At 42.5% G+C, this 25,966-nt stretch overlaps 1 protein-coding gene across 3 annotated transcripts in view; it reads left to right on the top strand.

Annotated features, from left to right (window-relative positions):
• tbc1d5 (TBC1 domain family member 5) overlaps positions 1-25,966 on the top strand; it is a 422,753-nt gene that overhangs the window by 82,188 nt on the left and 314,599 nt on the right. For 2 of the 3 annotated variants that reach the window (XM_033050914.1, XM_033050922.1), the window contains exon 2: positions 12,453-12,522. The exons of the other annotated variant lie outside the window; for it this stretch is intronic. The gene's annotated coding sequence lies outside the window, so the exon portion shown is untranslated. The remainder of the gene's footprint in view (positions 1-12,452; positions 12,523-25,966) is intronic. 3 annotated transcript variants of the gene reach the window in all.

Genomic DNA, 25,966 nt, shown 5'->3' with positions numbered 1-25,966 from the left:
CCCTGATTTTGCCCACTAATCTCTTATGTGGGACCTTATCAAATGCTTTCTGAAAGTCCATGTACACTACATCTATGGGCTCACTCTTGTCCATTTTCCTAGTCACATCTTCAAAAAATTCCAGAAGATTAGTGAAGCATGATTTCCCCTTCGTAAATCCATGTTGACTTGGACCGATCCTGTTTCTGCTATCCAAATGTGCTGCTATTTATAGACAGTCTGAACCTTTTTCTCTGGTTGAAACTGTCAAAGAGTAGAGGGCATAGCTTTAAGGTTAGAAGCACAAAGTTTAAAGGCGATGTGCGAGACAGGGATTTTATTCAGTGGTGAGAGCCTGGGACACGCTGCCAGGACTGGTGGTAGAGGCAGATACAAATGTGAATTTAACAGGCTTTTAGATAGGCACATGAACATGGCGAAATATGGATCATTTGGTCCCCTAATACTTATCACTAATATTCCTTCTGGATGCATTAGCTTCCTCTTCTACCATCCACAGCACAGCAGCGCCTTTACTTCCTGAGGAGGCTCAAGAAAGCCCACCTGTCCCCCCAGATCCTGACCAACTTCTACAGGTGTACCATCGAGAGCATCCTGACCGCCTGCTTCACGGTATGGTACAGCAGCTGCACTGTTGCGGACAGGAAGGCACTACAACGGGTGGTGAAAACCGCGCAGCACATCATCGGCGCCCCGCTCCCTGCCATGGATGCCCTCCACCGAAAACGGTGTCTGAAACGAGCTGGGAAGATCATTAAAGACCCCTCCCACCCCAATCATGGACTGTTTGCCCTCCTCCCATCAGGGAGGCGGTACAGGAGCCTCAGGTCTCGTACCAGTAGGATGAGGAACAGCTTCTACAATCATACCGTCGCATTGCTGAACTCGGAGTCCCGCCGATAGATTCCTCCGGTCCCTCCGTCCCCATTGTTTAATTATTCTGCATTTTCTATTGTTCTGTATCCTCTTTTTTTTTAAATTTCTATATTGCACTACTACGGACTGACGCAAAACTGCATTTCGTTGTACCGATACTCAGTATTTGAGCAATGACATTAAATTTGAATTGAATTGAATTCTACCATCTACCATTCAGTGTTCTATCCTAATCTCAATTCAGTTTACAACTAATTTCCAGCCCTTGCCTTTTCATGCTCTGGCACTTTCCTCTTGTGGCTATCTCTTCCCTTTATCTTTAGATTGCATGATATATTTGGGATCTCCAACTCTTCTACTTTCGGCTTATCAATCTCTGTTTGCAACAGGACCCTTGACTTCCACTTGTGCAGAACTCATCAGTGTGCATCGGTTACAATATTTCCTCCTCACTGACTATCGACAAATGTGTCACGGCTGCTTGGTTAGCCCCCAGCTCTACTTTCTTTACCCCAATGGCTGCATGCGAAGCACACTTGCAATGTCATCTATAAATTCACTAACTATACCACTGTTGTTGGGTGAATGACAGCAATTAGTCAGTGGACAGGAGAGAGTTGGAATAGCTGGTTGCATGATGCCATAATAACAATCTCTTACTCAACTTCATCAAAACCATGGAACTAACCAGTGACTTCAGAAAGAAGTTGGAGACCAAGTGCCATGGTTTTCAGTGGTGGGCCGGCCATGTAAAGAGTTAGCAGCCACAAATTCCTGGGCATTAACCTCTCAGATGGTCTGCCCTGGGCCCAGCACACTAATGTAATCAAGAAGCCACATCAGCACCTCCTCATTCTTAGCAGTTTAAAGAGATTCAGCATGTCACAGAAAACTCCAACAAGACTTCTTCAATTAATTATCCTGACTAGTTGCAACATGGCCTGGTATGATAATCTAACGCACAGGAACAGAAGAGGCTGCAGAGAATGGTAGACTCAGCCCAGTCCATCATGGGCATAGTCCTTCCTACCATTGAAAGTGTCTACATGAGACACTGCCTTAAGGAAGTAGCATCAACAAAGATCCCCATTGCTGGGTCTGGTCCTTTCTGCTGCTACCTTTGCCTCGGAGTTACCGAAGCCTGAAGTTGTGCACACCGGGTTCAAGGATAGCTACTTTCCTAAAACTATCAGGTTCTTAAACCACCTGCATAACCTTAATACTACCATAGCAACGGAACACTAGGGAAACCTCTTGCACCACCATGGACTTGTTTACTAATTGTGTTTTGTGTTAATAACTTGCTTTTTACACAATCTTTCTGCAATTGTTTTTTGAAATGTATGTATAGGGGGGTTGCAAGTAAGGTCACTGGGTCATAGGGCTTGACGCACGGAGCCGCTCAATCCATCAAATTGACAAATTTTAACGGGCCCGCTACGCTGGAAACAATGGTCAGTGCTCACCTGCAGTTCATCGCGTGTACTCCAATTGGCGTAGCGTAGCAACAGTACGGGGCATGGGTCGTGATCCGACTGCCGTGCAACCTCCCTATAGATTGTGTTTCTGAGTTTATGTGCCTCTGATGCATCTTCCATTGTCCCTGTACCTCACCATACTTGCGCATATGACAATGAACTCGAATTTTTAATGAGATTGGGAGAGTGTAGTAGTTAAAGCTGAGTCTCACGTTGCGAGTTGACACAAGAGGTACCCCGAGTGAAGGACTCGTGGTTGTGTACGAGATTGCAAGTGTATGATCAAGAGTTTAACCGAGTTCCCACGGGTATGACAAGTTTGCCATTTACTTGTCATTTCTGCGATGTTCCAAGTTCGTCTCCCGAGTTACTCTTGAGCCAGTCCTGATTGAAGGTTTGTTTAAGAGGGAGTTAGATGTGGCCCTTGTGGCTAAGGGGATCAGAGGGTATGGAGAGAAGGCAGGTACGGGATACTGAGTTGGATGATCAGCCATGATCATATTGAATGGCGGTGCAGGCTCGAAGGGCCGAATGGCCTACTCCTGCACCTAATTTCTATGTTTCTATGTTTTAATAAGCAACAGTGTTATGTTTTAATAAGCAACAGTGTTAAAGAAGACCTCTCCATCCTGTGGATTTGTTTTTAAGATAGAATTCAGCGCGGCCGCATCTATTGATGTGACCTACAAAGGGAAAATGCGCACCATCCAGTGCCAGTTATACTTATGATTTGTTTGAAACACACAGGTTTGATATGTTTTAATTGAATTTACTGCCATGTCTACACACTGCATGGAGACGGGAGATTAAATCTTTGAATGTGGACGGATGTGCACATCAGATTGTTGTGAGACGGAGCTCAGGGTTCGCCTCGTGAGCTGCTTTGGTGCCCAGGCGTGGGGGGGGCGTCATTAATCTGTCTGGGGTGACATGGCTCTTGGGTTAGGCTGGGATCATTCTCTGCGGGATGATCTTAGTGCGGGAGACAAGTGTAGGATAGGTGTACTGACTGTATGGGCAGACACTTTGGAAGTGATTGCCCACCAGTCTCAAAAGCCGCTGTGTCTCCCTGTCCCTGGGATAGCAGGGGGCGATCAAACAGCACAATACCCCCCTGCCCCTCCACGGCAACACGAAGGGCAACGCTCCCAAGGCTTTAGCGTCAGGAACAGCGGGCAGGCGACAATCACCTGCCATAACGCGAGAGAGATCATGCACTGTTGTAGGTCTCCTTTGCACGTCGGTGTTTCTATCTTTCTCCACTCATTGTTGGCCCTATCTGTCACCACCCCCACCTACACCCCTCTGCTTCCCGGCCATGTGTGTGACCCCTTCCCTCCCCTCTCCAGCTCCCCGCCCATTGCACCGGCACGGGGGCTTTGCACTGTCTTCACGTCGGCGATGCCAGCAGGTCAATGCCAGTCGCCCCGGGGTAGTCGCTCCCCTCAGTTTCCCAGGGGGCCGGGACGTGACTGGGTTGGGAGGGAAAGGTGGGGGGGGGGGGGGGGAGATGGGTGGGTTAGGTGAGCAGGGGAGTGGGGCTGTTTGCAGTTGCAGAGGGAGGGGGCAAGGGCGGTACAGTTCCCAGTCTCAGCAACTGTCCAGGGGGGTGGCCGGAGACGTCAGGAACAACGGGACACCGACCCCCAGGCCCACCAGGCCCACTGCAAGCACGGAGAACCCTAACCCTAACCCGTTGGTCCTGACGTCTCCGGCCACCCCCCTGGACAGGAGCTGAGACTGGGAACTGCACCGCCCTTGCCCCCTCGCTCTGCAACTGCAAACAACCCCACTCTCCTGCTCCCCTAACCCCCCCATCCACCCACCCCCCCCCCCCCCCACCTTTCCCTCCCAACTCCAGTCCCGTCCCGATCCCCTGGGAAACTGAAGGGAGCAACTGCCCCGGGGCGACTGGCACTGACCTGCTGGCATCGCCGACGTGAAGACAGTGCAAAGCCCCCGCGCCGGTGCAATGGGCGGGGAGCTGGAGAGGGGAGGGAAGGGGTCACATACATGGCCGGGAAGCAGAGGGGTGTAGGTGGGGGTGGTGACAGATAGGGCCAACAATGAGTGGAGAATGACAGAAACACCGACGTGCAAAGGAGATCTACAACAGTGCATGATCTCTCTCGCGTTAGCAGGTGATTGTCGCTGGGAAACTGAAGGGAGCGACAATCTGCTGCTGCCTGCCCGCTGAGTTAAAGAGTTCCCACGGTAGACTCACGATACACTAAGGTAAACGCACGGGCCACTACGTTCTCACAACGAGTTAAAATGTTTCAATTCTTAACCACAAGAGTAAAATTGACTTGTGGAAAATGTTAAACATGTTTGATTTTTTGCAAGAGTTGACAAGTTTCACGAGTACCTGCCGTTAGCGCCACGAGTCTCTACGTTGCGTCCACGAGTTCCGTACGTTAATCGTACGTTATTACCACGAGTTTTAACTCGGGGTACCTCTTGTGTCAACTCGCAACATGAGACTCAGCTATAAATCTTTAGAAGTCATGGAGAAGATGTTTTCTTTTGCTCCGAACTTGGTTACATATACTGGATGTTTCCCTATTGTTACCTCAGCTGAAATCTTCTAACTTACTTGATGTTATGGTCAATACATTTTCAGCTAACTAATGTGTTAATGGAACATTTATTTTTCTTTGAATTAACATAAAATAAAAGTTAAAGTAAGAGAGGATTTTGCAAAGACTCCAAAAAACATTTTTCAATTCATTATTCAAGCTGCAAGACTGAAGTTTTCATTGAACTGTTATTTCAAAAAAGGTGCTATAATCAAAGTACATACAGCACAGTTAGTTAATATTTGTGGTGGGCAAATTATTGAAATCCATTCTGAGGGATAATATTGACTTTTATTTCAAAATACACAGATTAATTAAAGGTATTTGGCATGGATCTATGAATGGAAGATCATGTCTGACTAATATTGAATACTTTGAGGAGGTAACAGTAAGGGTTGACAAGACCAGAGTATTTAATGTGGTGCACATGAATTTTAGCCAGGTTTTTGACAAGGTTTCACATGGCAGGCTTCTCAAAAAACGTAAACTGTCCTGGAGCCCATAGGAGAATAACAAACTGGATCCACATTTTTCTCTGAGCGAATGGGCAAAGAGGAATGGTTGGATGACGTTAAAAAAAACGTATTTGTAGCATAAATAATTACTGATTTAGCAGAGAAATACACATACATGGTAAGGAGGAACGTTTATGACTGGAAGGTTGTTACCACTTGCCTCGATATTTGGTCCTTTGCTGTTTGTAATTTATTGTAATAATTTGGACAAATATAGAGGGGTAATAATGTTCCACATGGTTAATGATTAACGGTGAGGAGGAAAGCTTTAAACTAAAGGAAGATATATATGATCTGGTCAGTTTGGCAAAAAATTGATAACTTCAAGATACAAGATACATTTATTTGTCACATGTGCCAGTTGGCACAGTGAAATGTGATCACCATGTCATCACATGGTGGGATTAACTGGGACTAACAGTAGAGACGTGAGTTTTATGAATTTGAAGGTGCATGTGAATATTCGTTGTGGAAGAATGGAAGACAAATGGAGCATGGAAATGTATACCCATAGATCCCAAAAGTTAGCATGATGGGTCAGTAGGTAGGTTGATAGGCGTATGGGGATCTTTCCTTTATTAGATGATGAATGTACTATAAGAGCAGGGTAGTCTTTGGGAATACAACACTTATTTACATTGAATGTTAAACACTGCTTATAGTTTCTGGCACTTCGACTAACAGGAGAGTTATGGTTGTACCAGAGAGGATGTTCTAGATTTAAAAGGGTATAGCCTGTTGTTTTTATTTGGAGTGGTAGAAACTGAGGACAGCTGTAATTAAGAGGGATCTAGATTGAATTTCAAGGACAAACTTGTTCCTAAATTGGGAGTTCAAAAATCAAAGAGCGCAGAAACAATGTGGGTTAGAAGGCTGTTGAGGAAGAATATTTTCACCGAGGAAGTGCAGTAGCTGAAATTTTCCCACTGAAACAAACACAATGGGCTGAATACACAATATAGTACATTTTCTGATTTCTGTGAGGTGGATAGAAGTTCAGGACTGCACTCTTGTTGTGGTAGGATGGTTCATTTTTCCTGATAACAGCTGGGAAGAAACGGTCCCTAAATCTGGAGGTGTCTGGGACCCTTGATCAGAACTGAGGGAGAGAGAAAAGGATCAGGGTAAGAAGAGCAGGATAAAAGTGCATACATGCTTAATATAACTCTTATTGACGAAGCAGCGATAGTGGATTGACAAAATATCAATGTTGCTCTGCTTTCCCTTTTCTTCTATTTACTGTGTGTAAATAAACTACATAAACTCCAGTCATTAAAATTGTGCATTAATAATGCATTTTGCCATCTGGGAAGATTTAAACTGCATTAGATTGGATTGACAGTACATAAATTATGCAGTTGGTACCACCTTCAGTTCGCCGACTTATTCCAGTTTTAAAATTTCTCTAACTATTTTAAAAGTCTGTAAGGGCAAGACATGTCATGAGATTTTAGTTCCATGGAAGATTTGCAGACTAATATAGATGCTAGAGCTTGAGCAATTTATTTTTCCAATATGTTGGCCAAACTATGATCAAAATCATGTAAGAGTGGGTTTAGTTGAGAAAAGGCCCCCCAACACAATAAAAGCAGATTTAGGTCACACTCCTTTTCAACTGAGTGAAATTATTTTAGTTAAGGAATAATTTTAAATTGTTTTGTGATAGATTAGCCAACCTATATAATACTCCTGTAAAAAGATAAAATCTAGTTTTACTTTAAAATTTTAACTGCATTTTCTTGCTACTTCCACTTACATCTTCTCGATTTATCAGATTCCAGATCACAGTCAACTCTTTCTTTCCCCACCCCCTATCAGTCTGAAGAAGGGTTTCGGCCCGAAACGTCGCCTATTTCCTTCGCTCCATAGATGCTGCTGCACCCGCTGAGTTTCCCCAGCAATTTTGTGTACCTTCGATATTCCAGCATCTGCAGTTCCCTTTTGAACTCTTTCACATTCCCTCCTTGGTGCTGCCATGCACTTTTAACTCTTCCTCAATATTGTCCATTATTGCACATTTCAGTAGCGATCATTGTCATGTATACTGAGTATTTTGAGCTTCATGCCAACAAGGAGTTTCATTGTACCCTGGTGTAATAAACTGATCTGAATTTGACCTATTTTTAGTTTCTTGAATTGTCAGATTGTCCTATTACTGCGTTCTGTTGCTTGGTACCATTATCTCTTTTGTTGTTTAACCTTACTGGCCTGCCAAACTATCATAGATCTTCCCCTTTTGTTATTTTTTCCTCTCATTTATAGAATTATTCAGCCTTATGGCACAAAAACAGACTCTTCATACCAACAACTTTGCAAATTTACATTAATTCCACCTTTTTTAAACAAAACACTCTTCTGTGTTCCCATCAGATTTGATCGGGCATCGCCATGCTAGGGGCAAATTTCAGTGGTCAGTTAATCTTCCAACTAGCACATCTATCTGGGATGTGACGAAACTGAAACACTTGAGAAATACCAACTTGATCACATGGAGAACATGCAAACTCCATATAGGTAGCATTTGGAGGTCAGGATTAATAATAATAATACATTTTATTTGTGGGCGCCTTTCAAAAGTCTCAAGGACACCTTACAGAATTTAACAAGAGTAAAAAACATATAATCGGAGTAAAATAAATAATAAAGACATCACCAATACACAAATTAAAGACAGAATTCGATCCAAAGACAAAAAAATCAAAAACACAATGTGAAGAGAGAGCAGCGGCAGCTAAACCGCGCCAGCGTACACTCTCCCTTCCGACAGCCATCTTGGACACAAACTAAAATAATCACTTACACACAAAAATCATCCCTCCACAATGGTTACCACTGTGGGGGAAGCTGGGCCACTGAAGCTGCCACCAATTCTTCCATTGTGCCACTGTTCTTTATCTCTCCATTTAAATTATGTAATATCATAAACTTATTCCATTATTGCCAGAAAAGTAGATGTTAATCAGTCTACACATTGCTGTGATGAATTTTGAGATGGTCATGGGCAGTAATTTATTCTTACTTATGTGATTCTTTGATTTTAATACATTTTAATCTCCTTTGATTTCCCATAATTCAGTAGTACCTTCATCTTGTTGATTCCTTTGGCTTAAACTTTTTTTGGCAAGTTTACAGACTTTGAATAAGTAAGGGTTTTTATTAAATTTTGATTATTCATATTATATTGTAAAACCACTTATTCCTCAATATTTAATCGTGAACTTGCAGATTTCTTTGTTTAGAAATCTCTGAGAATAACTGATGTGCTTCATCTTCATGCCCACAATAATGGAAAGCGCAACATTCCACATGTAAACTCTTAGACAAACTTAAATCATTGTATTCTGATGCAAAGTCATGACCAAAATGGTCATTCTTTTTTCACAGATACTTTTTTAGCTGTTGAGTAAATCTGGCATTTCCATTTCATTTTGTCAGACGGCCTTCAAGATTAATCAATAGATTTTTGTGTGCATTCCATGCACGGTCATACCATACACAAACATAAACCATACATGAGTACAACAGGTCTTGCAAAAAAGAAAGAGTGCACAATGTAGTGTGACAACTACAGAGAAAGTGCTGATATGATTAAAAGTGTAAAGGTTATAACAGGGTAGATTGGAAGATTAAATTTATGAGAAGCGTTCAAGAGTCTGATAACAGCAGGGAAGAGGCTGTTCTTGAATCTTGTGGAAAGTGCTTTGAAGCATTTCTATTTCCTGCTTGACATGGAGAAGAGGGAATGACGGGGATATGATAACCGGGCCTGGAGTATGTTGGGTGCTTTCCTGAGGCAGTGTGAAGTGTAGATGGAGATGATGATGGCTTGCTTGATGGACTGGGCTACAACCGTAACTCTGCTTTTTTTTTTCGTTATCTTGGGCAGAGCGGTTGCCAAACCAATCTGTGAGGGATCCTGATATGATACTTTCTATGTTGCATCTTTAGAAATTGGTAAGAGACATTGGAGAAATGACAAACTTCCTTAGTCTTTAGTAGTAGATGTGTTTCTTGGCTGTAACATCAATGTGGATGGGCCAGGACAAATTGCTGATGAGAATTACCTCCAGGAATTTGAAGCTCTTGACAATCTCTACTTCAGCACTTTTGATGCACACTGTACTTCCTGAAGCTGATGATTTCCCCCTTTATTTTGCTGAAGAGAAGAGGGAGGTTGTTGTCTTGACACAGGGTCACTAAGCTCTCTTATCTCCGTCCTGTACCCCCGTCTCAACATTGTTGGAGATCCAGACCACCATGGGTGGAATCCACTTGTAAATGGAGTTAGAACACAATTTGGCCAAATGGTATTTAGTATATAAAGAATATGATAAAGGGCTGAGAACATATATCAAATATAACAATTTTCCCAGTCACATGGTTGCAATAGAATATGGGTTATATTATTCGATCAGCAGCCAAAATGTGGGACCAATGATTGAGAGACACAGGTTCACATCCTGCCATTCCAGCCAGGGAATTTAACACCAGAATTAAAACAACCCAAAGTGAGTAAAGATAATCGTAGAATTATTGGACTATTATAAACATCCATCTGATTCAGTAATGTCCTCCAGGGAAGGAAACCTGCCATTCTTAGCTGGGCTTACTTGTGACTTCAGACTACCAATGTGCTTGGCCTGCAAGTATATTTTCTGTTCAGGAACAATTGGGGATGGACAATAATAAATGGCAGCATTGCCAGTTGCATCCACATCCTATGAACGATTAAATATAAAACTGGCGATAAACAATTAAAAAGCTAATCGGCAAAAACTTCAACAAAGTGTTAATTTCAAATTACTGAACCCAACATTTGTGTGTCAAAGAAGAGTGAAACATTTGCAGCCTTCCACCAGAAATCCTGGCTGAATTCTCCATCTCAATATCCTTCTAAGATTTCCATGACTGCTGAAGCCAATCATGTGCCATTTGATTTATTCATGTAATGTCAAGATACAACTGAGAGACTGAATGAAATTAAAGCAATCGGACTATTCTGGCTGTAGTTCTCTGCTTGCACCAGAATTAGTCAAGCTGTTCTCGTACAGTTATGCCCCTGTCCCACTTAAGAAACCTGAACGGAAACCTCTGGAGACTTTGCGCCCCACCCAAGGTTTCTGTGCAGTTCCCGGAGGTTGCAGGTGGTTGCCGGAGGTTGCAGGTAGTGGAAGCAGGTAGGGAGACTGACAAAAACCTCCGGGAACCAAACGGAAACCTTGGGTGGGGCGCAAAGTCTCCGTTCAGGTTTCCTAAGTGGGACAGGGGCATTACAATACTCCATAGGCCCAACACTGTGAAAAATTGTCTAGCTATATTCCATCATATGCTATGTCGCTCTTCCAGGGAGATGCTAAATGAATTCCGTTGTCTCTGTACTGTACACGGACAATGACAATTAAAAGTTGAATCTGAATCTGAATCTGATCTGCAAACAGCAAGTTCAATCTAAATTGGCTGGTTACTGTCCAATCAATCTGCTTTCAATAGTCAAGAAGGTTAGTTGACAAAATTATTGGGCTGGTATTTATTCCCTAAAGGTCTGTCCATTGATATCCATTTTGGCTATCGACAGGATTATTGGCTCAAGGGTCTAAAAAGGTACCAAAGAGCTGAATTCCCAAAGTAAGGGAACAGCAACCACCACTCAAAGAAGTGGTTGAAGAAGGTGGCTCCTCTCAATCTTTGGCAATAAATGCTGTCCACCAATGTCCACTTCCCAAACAAATTAATTAAAAACAATTAGTAGGCTTTAGTTTAAACAAATCATGTAGGCTTTTAAGATGGCCAGGTAAGAATGGCTTGTAATTTATGTGATGGGGTAACGACCTGGTTATTGTGTTCATATTTGTTTTAACATCTTTCCACATGCTACTTAAAGGAATTTCTGTGCCTTGCATCTGTAAGTTTTATATTATTTTGGCAGAAGAAGTACACTAAAGGGCCTGTCCCACTTTCACAACCTAATTCACAACCTTTTTTACTCGTGGACATTTTTCATCATGCTAGAAAAAATGCCCCGACCTACTTGATGCCACGACTACCTACGACTAGCATCACGGCCTGCTACGACCTACCTACGACCTCGTAACGACCATGCTGTGAGTCTGAGTCAACGGCAAACTCGGTAGAGGTCGTGAATTAGGTTGTGAAGTGGGACAGGCCCTTTAGCGAGTTAATATATGATTTTGAATGTTTGAATCAAAATTTTATTTATTTTTGTTCTTTCATCATTAAAGCGGAAAATGCTAGAATTACCCCACAGATCAGACACCTTTTGTTAGAAACAATTAATATTTCAGAATGACCTTTCATCGGTAATTCTCTTTGGTTCTAATTTCTTGGTACTACATTTGGATAACAATTTGAATTAAATTTTACCCGTGAATGAGGTAGCCTGGTCTGCCTGCATTGAAAAATGTTATACTAAATTTCCTAAATCACCTTCGACAAAACACCTTAAACAGAGTCATTGAGTTGCATGTAAATTGCGGGATTTTGGATGGGTTTAAAAGGTTGAAGTGAATCAAGAAAGTAATCTCTTAAACTCAGTGTTATATCTGTTACTGCTATTAGTTTTATCATCAAATTTCTCTGATGGCATATTGTTGCTGAATATGATTATTAGTTTGATGGAAACAATTAACTTTTGTGTACGTAAGGATGTACTAAGGTTCATGAGTTAATCACAAAGTGCTGGAGGAACTCAAAGGGCCAGGCAGCAACTGTGGAGGGATTGAGCCATGACATTTTGAGGCCGTCGTCGCCACTCCATTACCTCCACAGTTGCTGCTTCACCTGCTGACCTCCTCAGCATTTTGTGTTCTACGCATCTGCAGTTCCTTGTGTCTCCAGGTTCATGGATTGTTTTTATTTTTACATTATTTGTGGGGCTGCTTCAAGTACTGCTCATTGTTATCATGAAAACTTAATAGGTTAACTAAAAACAATTTTGTAACTGGTTGGCAGCATAATAATGTGCTTTCATAATTTTCATCTTTTAGGTGCTGACCTGAGTTCATGAAGTGTTAAATCAGATATTACTGAACGATTTGGAGTCAAGTTTACCTGCCAGTGAGTTAGTTTGTATCCGTTTAGAAGTCTATTTTGCAGGCTGGAGGTTAATTAAAATTATATTTTGCAAAATATTTTTACTGTGGGCATGTCATTAGCATTGAACAGTGTGTAGCATTGCCTGTGTGACGTAAACTTTGAAGATCAAAATATTGTAGTCTTGAAATTGTATCTTTTAGTGTCTGTGTTTTATGTGCAAATCGACCAAAAATAAGTAAATCCCTCATGATCATTTTTGGATTAAACAATGCTTATCAATAAATTGGGCCAGTGACTTCCCAGTACTTAATGACATAAGGATTCAGACTGTGCCCATTTCAGCCTTTAATTTTTTTAATTTTAAATGTCAGACTGTTAGAAACTGTCATATTTTGCTTTTAATAATCAAATGGAGGAATCGATTTGAAAATTATTAATCACTCACATGCTAATTCCAAGTCCTTCAACAGTGGGTATAAGATATCAACTAATTACTGTGTAGGAAGGAACTGCAGATGCTGGTTTAAACTGAAGATGGACACAAAAATCTGGATTAACTCAGCGGGTCAGGCAGTTGAAGAAGGGTCTCACCCCGAAACATCACCTATTCCTTTTCTCCAGGGATGCTGTCTGACCAGCTGAGTTACTCCAGCTTTTTGTACCAACAAATTCATCCTTGTTCAATTACTGAAATGGCATAGTACAACTGCTTTCAGTGGTTTACAGCTCACCCTGGTTTTATTTTTGTGAGGACATAAAATGTATTTGTGTACTGCTTATATGTGGATTTTTGCAACTAGTGGAGAGACTGTGATATAGTTTCTAACTCTTATGGCACACAAGAGCACCCTCCTGGCATGCCCAGGTATCTTTTCTAAATCAGAAGTGTCTTTCTGTTCATTGCAGCGTCTCTCCATCTTGGCAGCCACAATGTGTGTTGCTGCCTTCTCATCAATTTGCTTGTTTTGCTGTTACGTATTGATTCCACTTTTGGCTTATTATTTTGTTGTAGACAAGGTAGGGTTTTAGCTTGAAATGGCACGATTGATTAATGCACCAAATAAGGGTGCACTATCCAGCTTCCTCAGCATGATGAATTTATTTATATTAATCTTACATTGTCGCTATGAATGACGCCATGAGGATGCAGGGTGAGTTGGACAGGTTGGGTGAGTGGGCAGATGCATGACAGATGCAGTTTAATGTGGATAAATGTGAGGTTATCCACTTTGATGGCAAGAACAGGAAGGCAGATTATAAGGAGAAGGATATTGAATTATGTGAGGTAAGGGAAACAAGTAGAGTAGCTATGGAAACTATGAGGATCAAAGAAGAGGAAGTACTGACACTTTTGAGAAATATAAAAGTGGATAAGTCTCCAGGTCCGGACAGGATATTCCCTAGAACATTGAGGGAAGTTAGTGTAGAAATAGCAGGGGCTATGGCAGAAATATTTCAAATGTCATTAGAAACGGGAATAGTGCCGGAGGATTGGCGTACTGCGCATGTTGTTCCATTGTTTAAAAAGGGGTCTAAGAGTAAACCTAGCAATTATAGACCTGTTAGTTTGACGTCAGTGGTGGGCAAATTAATGGAAAGAATACTTAGAGATAATATATATAAGCATCTGGATAAACAGGGTCTGATTAGGATCAGTCAACATGGATTTGTGCCTGGAAGGTCATGTTTAACTAATCTTCTTGAATTTTTTGAAGATGTTACTCGGGAAATTGATGAGGGTAAAGCAGTGGATGTTGTGTATATGGACTTCAGTAAGGCCTTTGACAAGGTTCCTCATGGAAGGTTGGTTAAGAAGGTTCAATGGTTGGGTATTAATGGTGGAGTAGCAAGATGGATTCAACAGTGGCTGAATGGGATATGCCAGAGAGTAATGGTGGATGGTTGTTTGTCAAGTTGGAGGCCAGTGACGAGTGGGGTGCCACAGGGATCTGTGTTGGGTCCACTGTTGTTTGTCATGTACATCAATGATCTGGACGATGGTGTGGTAAATTGGATTAGTAAGTATGCAGATGATACTAAGATAGGTGGGGTTGCGGGTAATGAAGTAGATTTTCAAAGTCTACAGAGAGATTTATGCCAGTTGGAAGAGTGGGCTGAAAGATGGCAGATGGAGTTTAATGCTGATAAGTGTGAGGTGCTACATCTTGGCAGGACAAATCAAAATAGGACGTACATGGTAAATGGTAGGGAATTGAAGAATGTAGGTGAACAGAGGGATCTGGGAATAACTGTGCACAGTTCCCTGAAAGTGGAATCTCATGTAGATAGGGTGGTAAAGAAAGCTTTTGGTGTGCTGGCCTTTATAAATCAGAGCATTGAGTATAGAAGTTGGGATGTAATGTTAAAATTGTACAAGGCATTGGTGAGGCCAATTCTGGAGTATGGTGTACAATTTTGGTCGCCTAATTATAGGAACGATGTCAACAAAATAGAGAGAGTACAGAGGAGATTTACTAGAATGTTGCCTGGGTTTCAGCAACTAAGTTACAGAGAAAGGTTGAACAAGTTAGGGCTTTATTCTTTGGAGCGCAGAAGGTTAAGGGGAGACTTGATAGAGGTTTTTAAAATGATGAGAGGGATAGACAGAGTTGACGTGGAAAAGCTTTTCCCACTGAGAGTAGGGAAGATTCAAACAAGGGGACATGACTTGAGAATTAAGGGACTGAAGTTTAGGGGTAACATGAGGGGGAACTTCTTTACTCAGAGAGTGGTAGCTGTGTGGAATGAGCTTCCAGTGAAGGTGGTGGAGGCAGGTTCGTTTTTATCATTTAAAAATAAATTGGATAGTTATATGGATGGGAAAGGAATGGAGGGTTATGGTCTGAGCGCAGGTATATGGGACTAGGGGAGATTATGTGTTCGGCACGGACTAGAAGGGTCGAGATGGCCTGTTTCCGTGCTGTAATTGTTATATGGTTATATTATATGGTGTCAAGTTAGGAAATGGCCAAGTACAACGAGATCTGGGTATCCTTGGTACATCAATCACTGAAAGTAAGCATGCAGGTACAGCAGGCAGTGAAGAAAACTAATGACATGTTGGCCTTCATTGCAAGAGGTGTTGAGTATAGAGCAAAGAGGTCCATCTGCAGTTGTACAGGGCCCTGGTGAGACCACACCTGGAGTATTGTGTGCAGTTTTGGTCTCCAAATTTGAGGAAGGACATTCTTGCTCTTGAGGGAGTGCAGCGTAGGTTCACGAGCTTAATTCCCGGGATGGCTGGACTGTCATATGTTGAAAGAATGGAGCGACTGGGCTCTTATACACTGGAATTTAGAGGGATGAGAGGGATTGTTATTGAAACATATAAAATTATAAAAGGATTTGACACACTAGAAGCAGGAAACATGTTACCGATGTTGGGGGAGTGCAGAACCAGTGGCCACAGTTTAAGAATAAGGGGTAGGCCATTTAGAACGAAGATGAGGAAAAACTTTTTCACCCAGAGAGTTGTGAATCTATGGAATTCTCTGCCTTAGAAGGCAGATTCTCTGGATGCTTTCAAGAGAGTTATGGGCCTGTTCCACTTAGGCGACTTTTTAGGCGACTGCAGGAGACTATGCAGTCGCCACATGTTCGCAGGTGATTGCCGGGGAGTCGCCTTCATGGTCGTGAGGAGTTCCCACATTCTGGGAACTAGTCGTGGCCTCATTATGGTCGCCGAGAATTTTTCAACAAGCCGCCATGAAGAGTAGCGAGAATTCACGAGCCTTAGGTGGGTCGCAAGGAGGTCCTAGTGGGTTGCCTGGAGGTCGAAGGTTCTCTTAAGTTCTCGTGGGTTGTAGCCGGTGCTGACCGGTGAATTTCTTTGGCTCATTGGGGAAAAAAAAAGTAAGCAGTAGTTTTCAGAACCAAGGATAACCGACCGGTAATGTTAAATGTCCGCCGAACTTCACAGCTGTGTACCTCTGGTTTATTAAAAGTTGTCTGGCTTCTTAAAGGTTGTCTCCACTCCTTCTCTCTCCTTTTCCCTCGTTCTCCCCCCTTCTCCCCCCCTCCCCCTTTCTCCCCCCTTCTGCCTCCCCTCTTTTAAAGGCTTTACCGTACACTATGCTAGCTGTCTTAATTACAGCGCTAACCTTCCTGTTCATCGCAGTGTGTGTCTGTATCACCTTGGCTTTGCACCGTGTGAATTTCAGACAGCGCTCCCCCCGCTTGCCCTGGCCCCCGCCTTTGCGATGTGTGTGTGTGTGTGTGTGTGTGTTCCACTCCGACAGTCGCCGTTCCAGTTGCTGGTTTTTCAGGCGACTGCCGGCAACTTGACAATCGCCGGCAGTCCGCTGAAAAAGCGCCTAAGTGGGACAGGCCCATTAGATAGAGCTCTTAAGGATGGCAAGGGATATGGGGAGAAGGCAGGAATGGGGTACTGATTGTGGATGATCAGCCGAAACCCTACTCCTGCACCTATCATCTATTGTCTAATTGTATTTATCTTATTCAGCAAACTTTCATGTGGCGAGTTCTACAGTTTTACTGTAAGGTATTAAATGACTACTAGACTGTTATTTTCGGTTGGTATTTAAAGATAAAGCAAATTTTATTTCTTCCTTCACTTTCCACATTGTTTTATTTTCGTATCAGTAAGGGTCTGAGTGGAGATTTGTTGAAAGTAATTTTAACTTAAGAACTCGAATGGAAATGAATTGTCTATCCTTTTACACCTGACTGATTGTATTAAATGCATGTTTTATATTAACCCATTGTCATATTGTCAAATATTGTTCTTATCTGCTTGACGTCTACTTTATTTGGGTTTCCCTTACCTGTGCAATTGTATATCTGTTTTTATTATGTTTAGAAGCAGTTGTGAGATGCATATTTATAGCTGCAGAATTGTTGATGAGAGGTTTTTTTGCTTTGGAGGAGTTGAAATTCCAAACTAAAGCTCGTCAAGATACTGTCTGACAAGTGCGTGGTGATGCATTTTGGGAACTTGAACCAGGGCAGGACATGCTTATTAAATAGCAGGGCATTGGGGAGTATTGTCGAATGGAGTATGCATGAACATTGTTCCCTGAAATCTGAAACACTGGTTGACAAGGTGGTGAGGAAGGGATATAGCATGCTTACCTTCATCAGCCAAGGCATTAAGTACAAGAGTTCGGACATCAACTTCCAGTTGTGCAAAACATTGGTTAGGTCGTATTTGTCAGATGTACTAAAGAATTTAAAATAATTTGAAAAGTGTCATTGTACAATTCTCTACCTGCCTATTGTCTGTCTACTCAAAATCAATTCATAATATTCTAACAGAGAAAATTATGCTGCTTTCAGGAAGCATTCATACAGGTAGAAGATCACAAACATTTAAGTATTGTTTTGGAGGATAAAAGGTTTTAGTTTTTTAATGTGTACTGAGCCCATCATGAACAAAATGAACAACAGATATGACAGGGAAATTCAGAGACGTCATAATCCTGCCATATTCAAGAGCATGGACAACTCTGACTGTGATAACTACAACAGGATCTTCCTGAATAGAAGATCCTTAAGTTCAGGAAATTGTACAATGCTGACATCTGAAATGGATCAACAGTTGATTTTAATTAGCTAATAATGATCACTAAATTCTCCAAGCATAATGTATTTTTTTGTTTTGGAACATTCCTGTAAGCCTGAGGCAGCAACCCTTAACTCATCTGGTGACAATTCCATTCTGTAATATGTAGTGATGCAAAGGAAATGGTCATTGCAAGTTGAGTGAATTTGGAAACTGAGATAAAGAAATAATTAACTGGAAGCACTTTTAAAGGAAATATAGTTCAAATTTGTATTAAGAAATTAATTCATTTTGCTTATGTTGTTCCTTGTGTGACCAATATAATTACAAATATGCCCTTCTGAATTTAAATACATTTTTGTGTTACATTTTTCTCTATAGAGAGTCATAGGGTGATACAGTGTGGAAACTGGCCTTCAGTCCAACTTGCCCACACCGGCCAACATGTCCCAGCTGCACTATCCCCACTTGCCTGCGTTTGGTCCATATCCCTCCAAACTTGTCCATCCATGTACCTATAACTGTTTCTTAAATGTCGGAATATTCCCAGCCTCAACTACCTCCTGTGGCAGCTTGTTCCATACACCCACCACCCTTTGTGTGCAAAAGTTACCCCTCAGATTCCTATTAAATCTTTTCCCCTTCACCTTGAACCTATGTCCTCTGGTCCTCGATTCCCCTATTCTGGGCAAGAGATTCTGGGCATCTATCCTATCTATTCCTCTCATGATTTTATATACCTCTATAAGATCACCCCTCATCCTCCTGCGCTCCATGGAATAGAGACCCAGGCTACTCAACCTCTCCCTATAGCTCACACCTTCTAGTCCTGGCAACATCCTCGTAAATCGTCTCTGAACGCTTTCAAGCATGACAATATCTTTCTTATAACATGATGCCCAGAACTGAACACAATACTCTAAATGCAGTCTCACCAACATCTTATACAACTTTGTATAAACCATTATACACCAACCACTTGTACATTGGTCATCCCAGTAGCTCTGAGTAGCCTTTACAAGCTTGCACAGAAGGAATTTCAAGATATTTTCTTCACTTATTCGGGATTGATTCTTTAATACAAACTTAAAGCACACGGCATTGGGGGTTCAGTATTGATGTGGATAGAGAACTGGCTGGCAAACAGGAAGCAAAGAGTAGGAGTAAACGGGTCCTTTTCACAATGGCGGGCAGTGACTAGTGGGGTACCGCAAGGCTCAGTGCTGGGACCCCAGCTATTTACAATATATATTAATGATCTGGATGAGGGAATTGAAGGCAATATCTCCAAGTTTGCGGATGACACTAAGCTGGGGGTAGGTGTTAGCTGTGAGGAGGATGCTAGGAGACTGCAAGGTGACTTGGATAGGCTGGGTGAGTGGGCAAATGTTTGGCAGATGCAGTATAATGTGGATAAATGTGAGGTTATCCATTTTGGTGGCAAAAACAGGAAAGCAGACTATTATCTAAATGGTGGCCGACTAGGAAAAGGGGAGATGCAGCGAGACCTGGGTGTCATGGTACACCAGTCATTGAAAGTAGGCATGCAGGTGCAGCAGGCAGTGAAGAAAGCGAATGGTATGTTAGCTTTCATAGCAAAAGGATTTGAGTATAGGAGCAGGGAGGTTCTACTGCAGTTGTACAGGGTCTTGGTGAGACCACATCTGGAGTATTGCGTACAGTTTTGGTCTCCAAATCTGAGGAAGGACATTATTGCCATAGAGGGAGTGCAGAGAAGGTTCACCAGACTGATTCCTGGGATGTCAGGACTGTCTTATGAAGAAACACTGGATAGACTTGGTTTATACTCTCTAGAATTTAGGAGATTGAGAGGGGATCTTATAGAAACTTATAAAATTCTTAAGGGGTTGGACAGGCTAGATGCAGGAAGATTGCTCCCGATGTTGGGGAAGTCCAGGACAAGGGGTCACAGCTTAAGGATAAGGGGGAAATCCTTTAAAACCGAGATGAGAAGAACTTTTTTCACACAGAGAGTGGTGAATCTCTGGAACTCTCTGCCATGAGGGTAGTCGAGGCCAGTTCATTGGCTATATTTAAGAGGGAGTTAGATGTGGCCCTTGTGGCTAAGGGGATCAGAGGGTATGGAGAGAAGGCAGGTACGGGATACTGAGTTGGATGATCAGCCATGATCATATTGAATGGCGGTGCAGGCTCGAAGGGCCGAATGGCCTACTCCTGCACCTAATTTCTATGTTTCTATGTTAAGATTTTTTGAAATATATATCAACAAACTAAGAATGTAGGTCTCAGCTGAGTCGAAATTATCTTGTATTCATTATGTTTTACCAAGCAATACTGAACATATCAAAACTTTGGTTGGCAAGGCCGTAAACATGGTGGGTAATACAATTGCTACGTAAGAACAAATGCAATAAATCTATCTATATATATATATATATTACTAAAACGTGTCTTCTTTCTATCTATGTTTGTTTGTGTTTGTTGTCCCATGTGATCTTGCAACTACGCCAAAACGGTACACGGTAGCGCTAAAATCTTTGCACCACCTTATGCACCTTTGTCTCGTGGTCGTTCCTGTCAACTTTCCTTCAGATTTGATGTTATATTTCACAAGTTATTCATGAATTTTAAGTTTAAATATTCAACTTTCAAAAGATTTTTACTGCTAAATCCTTGCTGGCCCAGCTTGCAACAAACTTCCATACAAAATTGCAATCCAGGAACACTCTGTGCTTCCACCAAGTTTTCACCTGAACAGGAGCTATAACGTCACAATGGGATCTCACAGTCCTCCATCCTACATTTGCAACAATGTTGCCATCATACAACACTTACTGCAGCTCCTGGCAGCAAGTGCTTGAACAGGAGGGGGAGGGTGAATTGGTATTGGAAGTAACTGTGGCAGGCAGGGGAAGTGCAATTGGAATTTTCTTTAAAGTCCAGTGCTTGGGAGACAATAGACAACAGGTGCAGGATTAGGCCATTCGGCCCTTCGAGCCAGCACCGCCATTCAAGGTGATCATGGCTGATCATCCCCAATCAGTACCCCGTTCCTGCCTTCTCCCCATATCACCTGACTCCGCTATTTTTAAGAGCCCCATCTAGCTCTCCCTTGAGGCAAGGGGTGGTGTGATCTTACGTTGGGGAACGGGTTGAGTTGGGGCCTATGGCTTAGTGGTGCAATATTGTGTTGGGGTACCAGGCTTCCCGTGTGACAGGGACCCAACTGGTCCCATTTGGTCTAGTATATATATATTACTTAAACTCTAATCTTGTTTGTTTGTATGCGTGCGTGCGAGTGTGATTCCGAAACGACGTCAAAATGGTACACGATAGTGGTACAATTTATGGCCCACCTTACTCACTATTGTCCTGAGGTGTACTGTGGCAAGTTTCGTTCGGATTGGTTATATTAAGTTATTCACATTTTAAGCTTGCAAAAACCACTTTTACAAAAATCACTTTTCCACGCCCTGCCTGTTAGCAGCATACGGCATCACAATGACGTCACAATGGGATCGCAAATCTAATTTACATTAAAAATCGCGATTTTCAAAAAGACTCAATTTTAATCAAATTCTTGGAGGGGAGGTTTCATTAAAAAAAAATATCGCAGTTTTCATTGTGGGGGGGGGGGGGTGGGATAAGGGGCAGTGAGGAATGGGGAGCAGGAGGATAAAGGGAGAGGAGGGGGGTAGGGAGGGGAAAATGGGGGAGGTGAGGAGGGAGAGGGGGTGGAGGGGGGATAGAGGGAGAGGAGGCAGGAGTGGGAGAGGTAGGGAGTGGGGGGTAGAGGTAGAGGAGGGGGAAGTGGGAGAGGTAGGGAGTGGGGGAGAGGAGGGCAATGGGGGAGGTGAGGAGAGAGCATGGGGGAGTGCGATAGGGGGGAGGTGAGGAGTGGGGGAGCATGGAGACGGAAGGAGAGGCGGGGGTAGGGAGCGGTGGGCAGGGAGAGGCCGCGCCGGGAATCTGGGGCCTTGGCGTGCGTCTGGGGGCGGTGGGTCTGCTGCTCCGGGCCCGCGCGGTGGTGTACGGGGGCGGGGAAAGGCCACGCTGGGGATCCAGGGCCTGGACGCTGACGCTGGGGTTGGGTCTGGGGGCAACGGCACTGCTGCTCCAGTCCCGCGGGGAGGAAGAGGAGCGGGACCCTCGAGATCCTGGGGAGGTGAGGAGGGAGAGTGGGGGATTGAGGGAGAGTGCGGGGATTGAGGGAGAGGAGGGGGTAGGGTGTGAGAGGGAGGGAGAGTGGGGAAAGTGGGCGAGGTGAGGGGGGATAGAGGAGAGGAGGGGAGGAGTGGGGGAGATAGGGAGTGGGGGATAGAGACAGAGGAGGGAAGTGGGGGAGGTGAGGAGGGAGAGTGGGGGGTTAGGATGGGGGGATGGTGAAGGGTGGAGGATAGGGGGTTAGGGAGGGGAGAGGGGTTATGGAGGGAGGGAGGGAATGACTGAGGGTAGGGGAGGGAGTGGTGAGGGAGGGAGTGGGGGAGGGGAGGAGGAGAGGGGAAAGGAGGGTGAAGAGGAGGCAGTGCTGAGAATGAGGGGGAATGGAGGAGGATTGGGGGAGGAAGAGGGATGGCGAGGCGCAGTTGGGGGGGGGGGTTGCTGTGACTCGCGTCAGAACGGGATCTCTGGCGTCACAACGGGAACCCCTCAGCCACGCTTGCGCAGTTGGGGGCTATTGGTCAGTGGTGGAATATTGCCTTGGGGACGGGGCCCAACAGGTCCGCACGTGGTCTAGTATCTTATAAATGTACTAAAAATTAAATCAATTTATTTAAAAGTAACTTGTTTCGGTGCAAGTTGATTCAAGATGACTGAAGTTTTCACTATTTTATTTTTGTTGGCAACTAATCTAAATGTAACTTCTGGATTTATGAGGATGTGGCCTGGTTTGGCAAACTCTCAATTCCCTTTAGAGAATGGTTAAACAGTGATTAATCATTGTTTCTTTACCAAGTATGCAGGGGAAGGGGAAACCTGCATCACATACCTCTGAAGCAATTAATCCCTGTGATCTTTGCCAGCCTCTTCCTGATGATAAGTCTAAATACGAAACTGTGCCTAATTTATTGAATCATGCATGGCAAAAAGTATAAAATGTATCATTTATATCCCATTATTTTGCCAAGCAGAAAGTGAAAACTTGCCATTTCTAAGAGTGCCACACACTGTACGTGGATAACAAATTAAGTGTGCTAGGTAGCTGTGATTACAATGTAGCAACTACTGCTATTTTTTTCAACGTGCGCATCTGGTGTGCTTTTTTCATTCACTTGCTGGCATTTTTTAGTGATTGTGGCATAAATCATTTTGCTAATCAGAAGCACAAGTGACTGAGAGTCATTTCTTCTTTGCACAATAGAAAAAACATATGGCTTTCCAGTCATCTCTGGTAAACAAAAAAAACATTGACATGAAGGTTTGTTACTTTTTGATAGGAAAAATGGGCAGCATGCTCTGTACCCTAAAACCTGAAAGTCAGCTCTTTTTTTGGTTTTAGGCCTTGATGTAATTTTAATCAGAAATCCATCGAGATCAACAATAAAGGTAAACCAGATACAATTTTTAAGCTGTTGATTTCATAATTGTCAATGGTGTTTTATCAGCATCATTCTTCCCTCAAGCAGAGATCTATTTATATTTTAGGTGGGGGAAAAAGTGGGTTTTTTTTAAATTCAGGTCCTTTAGAAAATAATTTTAAAGAGATAATCTAAGTTAAATTAATTTCTAGATGACTGTCATGCTTTATAACTATAGTTTCATTTAACTTAGACATAGTTTTCAAGGTTTGAATTATGGAAAAGACAATACATTTAATAAATGCTCAGCTTTATTATGTGCTCTGTTTCTACACAGTTGTTGGATGAACTGGTTAGTTGTGACTCAATTAATCACAAATTCCCTCTGAATCAGAAAATTGTGGTTTCAAATCCCACTCCAGAAACTTGAGTACACAATCTAAATGACATTTTAGTGCAGTGCTGAGGGAATGCTGAGTTGTCACAAATGAGACATGATACAATTGCAAATCCAGGCTCTGTCTGCCCCCTTTAGTTATTGGATGTGATCACCTGGTGCTATTTTGATGTAGTGAAGGAGAATTCCATCCAGTATTCTACCAAATGATTTAACCATCAACCAAAATTACCTTCTGGTGTGTGTATACATTTTAAAAGGTACATTCCATGGACAAATTGGCTCTAGCACTTCCTAAATTATAACTGTGATTGCATTCAAAAGGCACTGTCCTTTTCAGTGCCTTGGTATTGAGGATGATTTGCTTTCATTCTGAATTTATGGGTGCTGAAATGGCTGATGAAGCAAATGTGAGAACTGCAGACTGTTCCACAGCAGATGCATGATGAGTTGGGTAGGTGGTTTGTGGGTGGGTGGATCCATTTATTTTACCATTAATTCAGGGCTTCTGTGTATTTCTGATTCATGGACTCGAGGTTTTCAATACATTCCCGATTGTTGCTCCTTCACCTGAATGGTCATGGGCCAAGGATTCCCAAGGGTCAGTGAATCTTTTTGTCTGTCTGCTTGATAATCCCTTTCTGTGATAGAACTCTAAACTGTATGTCTATTTCACAAGTATTGGTCCAGGGTAATGTAGCCTGCTCAACGGGGCTAATTATGTGCATTAGGGCCTCTACTAGATTTGTTGACCTGGGAGATAACACTGGCATTAATTTGAATATAACTGTAGATTCTGAGGATTTAGCATAGGTGGCATTATTACTATGTCTTCTGTACATCAAAATAGAAATGTGTTATTTTTGTTTAGAAATTTGCATCTATCTTAATAAAGGATTTATGGGTCAATTATTTCAAGCATGCTTTATATTTGCATTGCATCACATTTACTTTGTACCAATTCTTTCCAACATGTGTTTGAATCAACTACCTGAAAGTTTACACTTTTTAACCACGGGTAAACAAGGGGATCACTACATATCAGGAATTAGGGAGCAGATTCCATGCATTATCCATTCTCTAAATGATTTTGTTTTGGAGAAATTGTATTGTAGAAACAGTATGATATGTGTGACTTACTATTTGGTCCTCTTTTGTAGTCATCTCTGTGCAAATTGTGGGAAGCACTGTTGGATCAGGATTGCAGATTTTCTTCTGTAGAGAAGATCAGTGAATTAGATTGGGGTTTTGCTGAAAGTCCTGTAATTTTACTGTTGTGACTGACATTAGCTTTTTACGATCCACATTTTATTTAATTATTTGAATTTTAATTCCCTCATCTGTCACAGATCATTTGAACTTGTAAATCTGTGTCGATGGTACATAATCAAGTCCAATAACTTTATCATAAAGCAACATCTTTCCAACTATACCATAAACACTGTATCTTTTGTACCAGTCTTTCAGGCAACTGCCAAAGAAGGTGTTATGCCTTTTGTGGAAATTGTCGGACATTGAGGAGAATTGCATTTGGAATGAGTGGTTGAAGTGCTGATGTTTGCCTCAGATGATGAGCAACTTCTTGAATTGTTTTAGTTCCAACCTTCCAGGTAATTGGAGAATATTCTATCATCAGCATTCGACAGAGGGTGGCGTCAATGTGTCCTGGTAAAATTGAAGTCAGCGAGCGTCAAAGGGAAAGCACTCCAACCGTTCGAGTCATACCTTACACGAAGGCAGGGGTGGTTGTCGGTGGTGAATCACCCCAACTCCATGACACCACTTGAGGAGAGTGTAGAAGATGGGGTGTTTGATAACTGCACAATGTAAAATGTGAGAAGTAGGGGTGTTGATAACTGCACAATGTAAAATACCACTCAAAACGACAAAGTAAATGAAGAAGCCCATGCCTGCATGCAGCAGGATCTGGAAACATTCCGATGTATTGATAGGTGGCAAGTAACATTCAATGCTTAGAAATGCCTGGCAAAGAACATTTCCCACAACTCTATCCAATGGGCTTACTATTGTTGAGTTCCAAATTGT

Source organism: Amblyraja radiata, chromosome 2, assembly GCF_010909765.2.
Source record: "Amblyraja radiata isolate CabotCenter1 chromosome 2, sAmbRad1.1.pri, whole genome shotgun sequence".
Classification (NCBI taxonomy): Eukaryota; Metazoa; Chordata; class Chondrichthyes; order Rajiformes; family Rajidae; genus Amblyraja; species Amblyraja radiata.
This window is presented reverse-complemented; position numbering and strand designations above follow the sequence as displayed.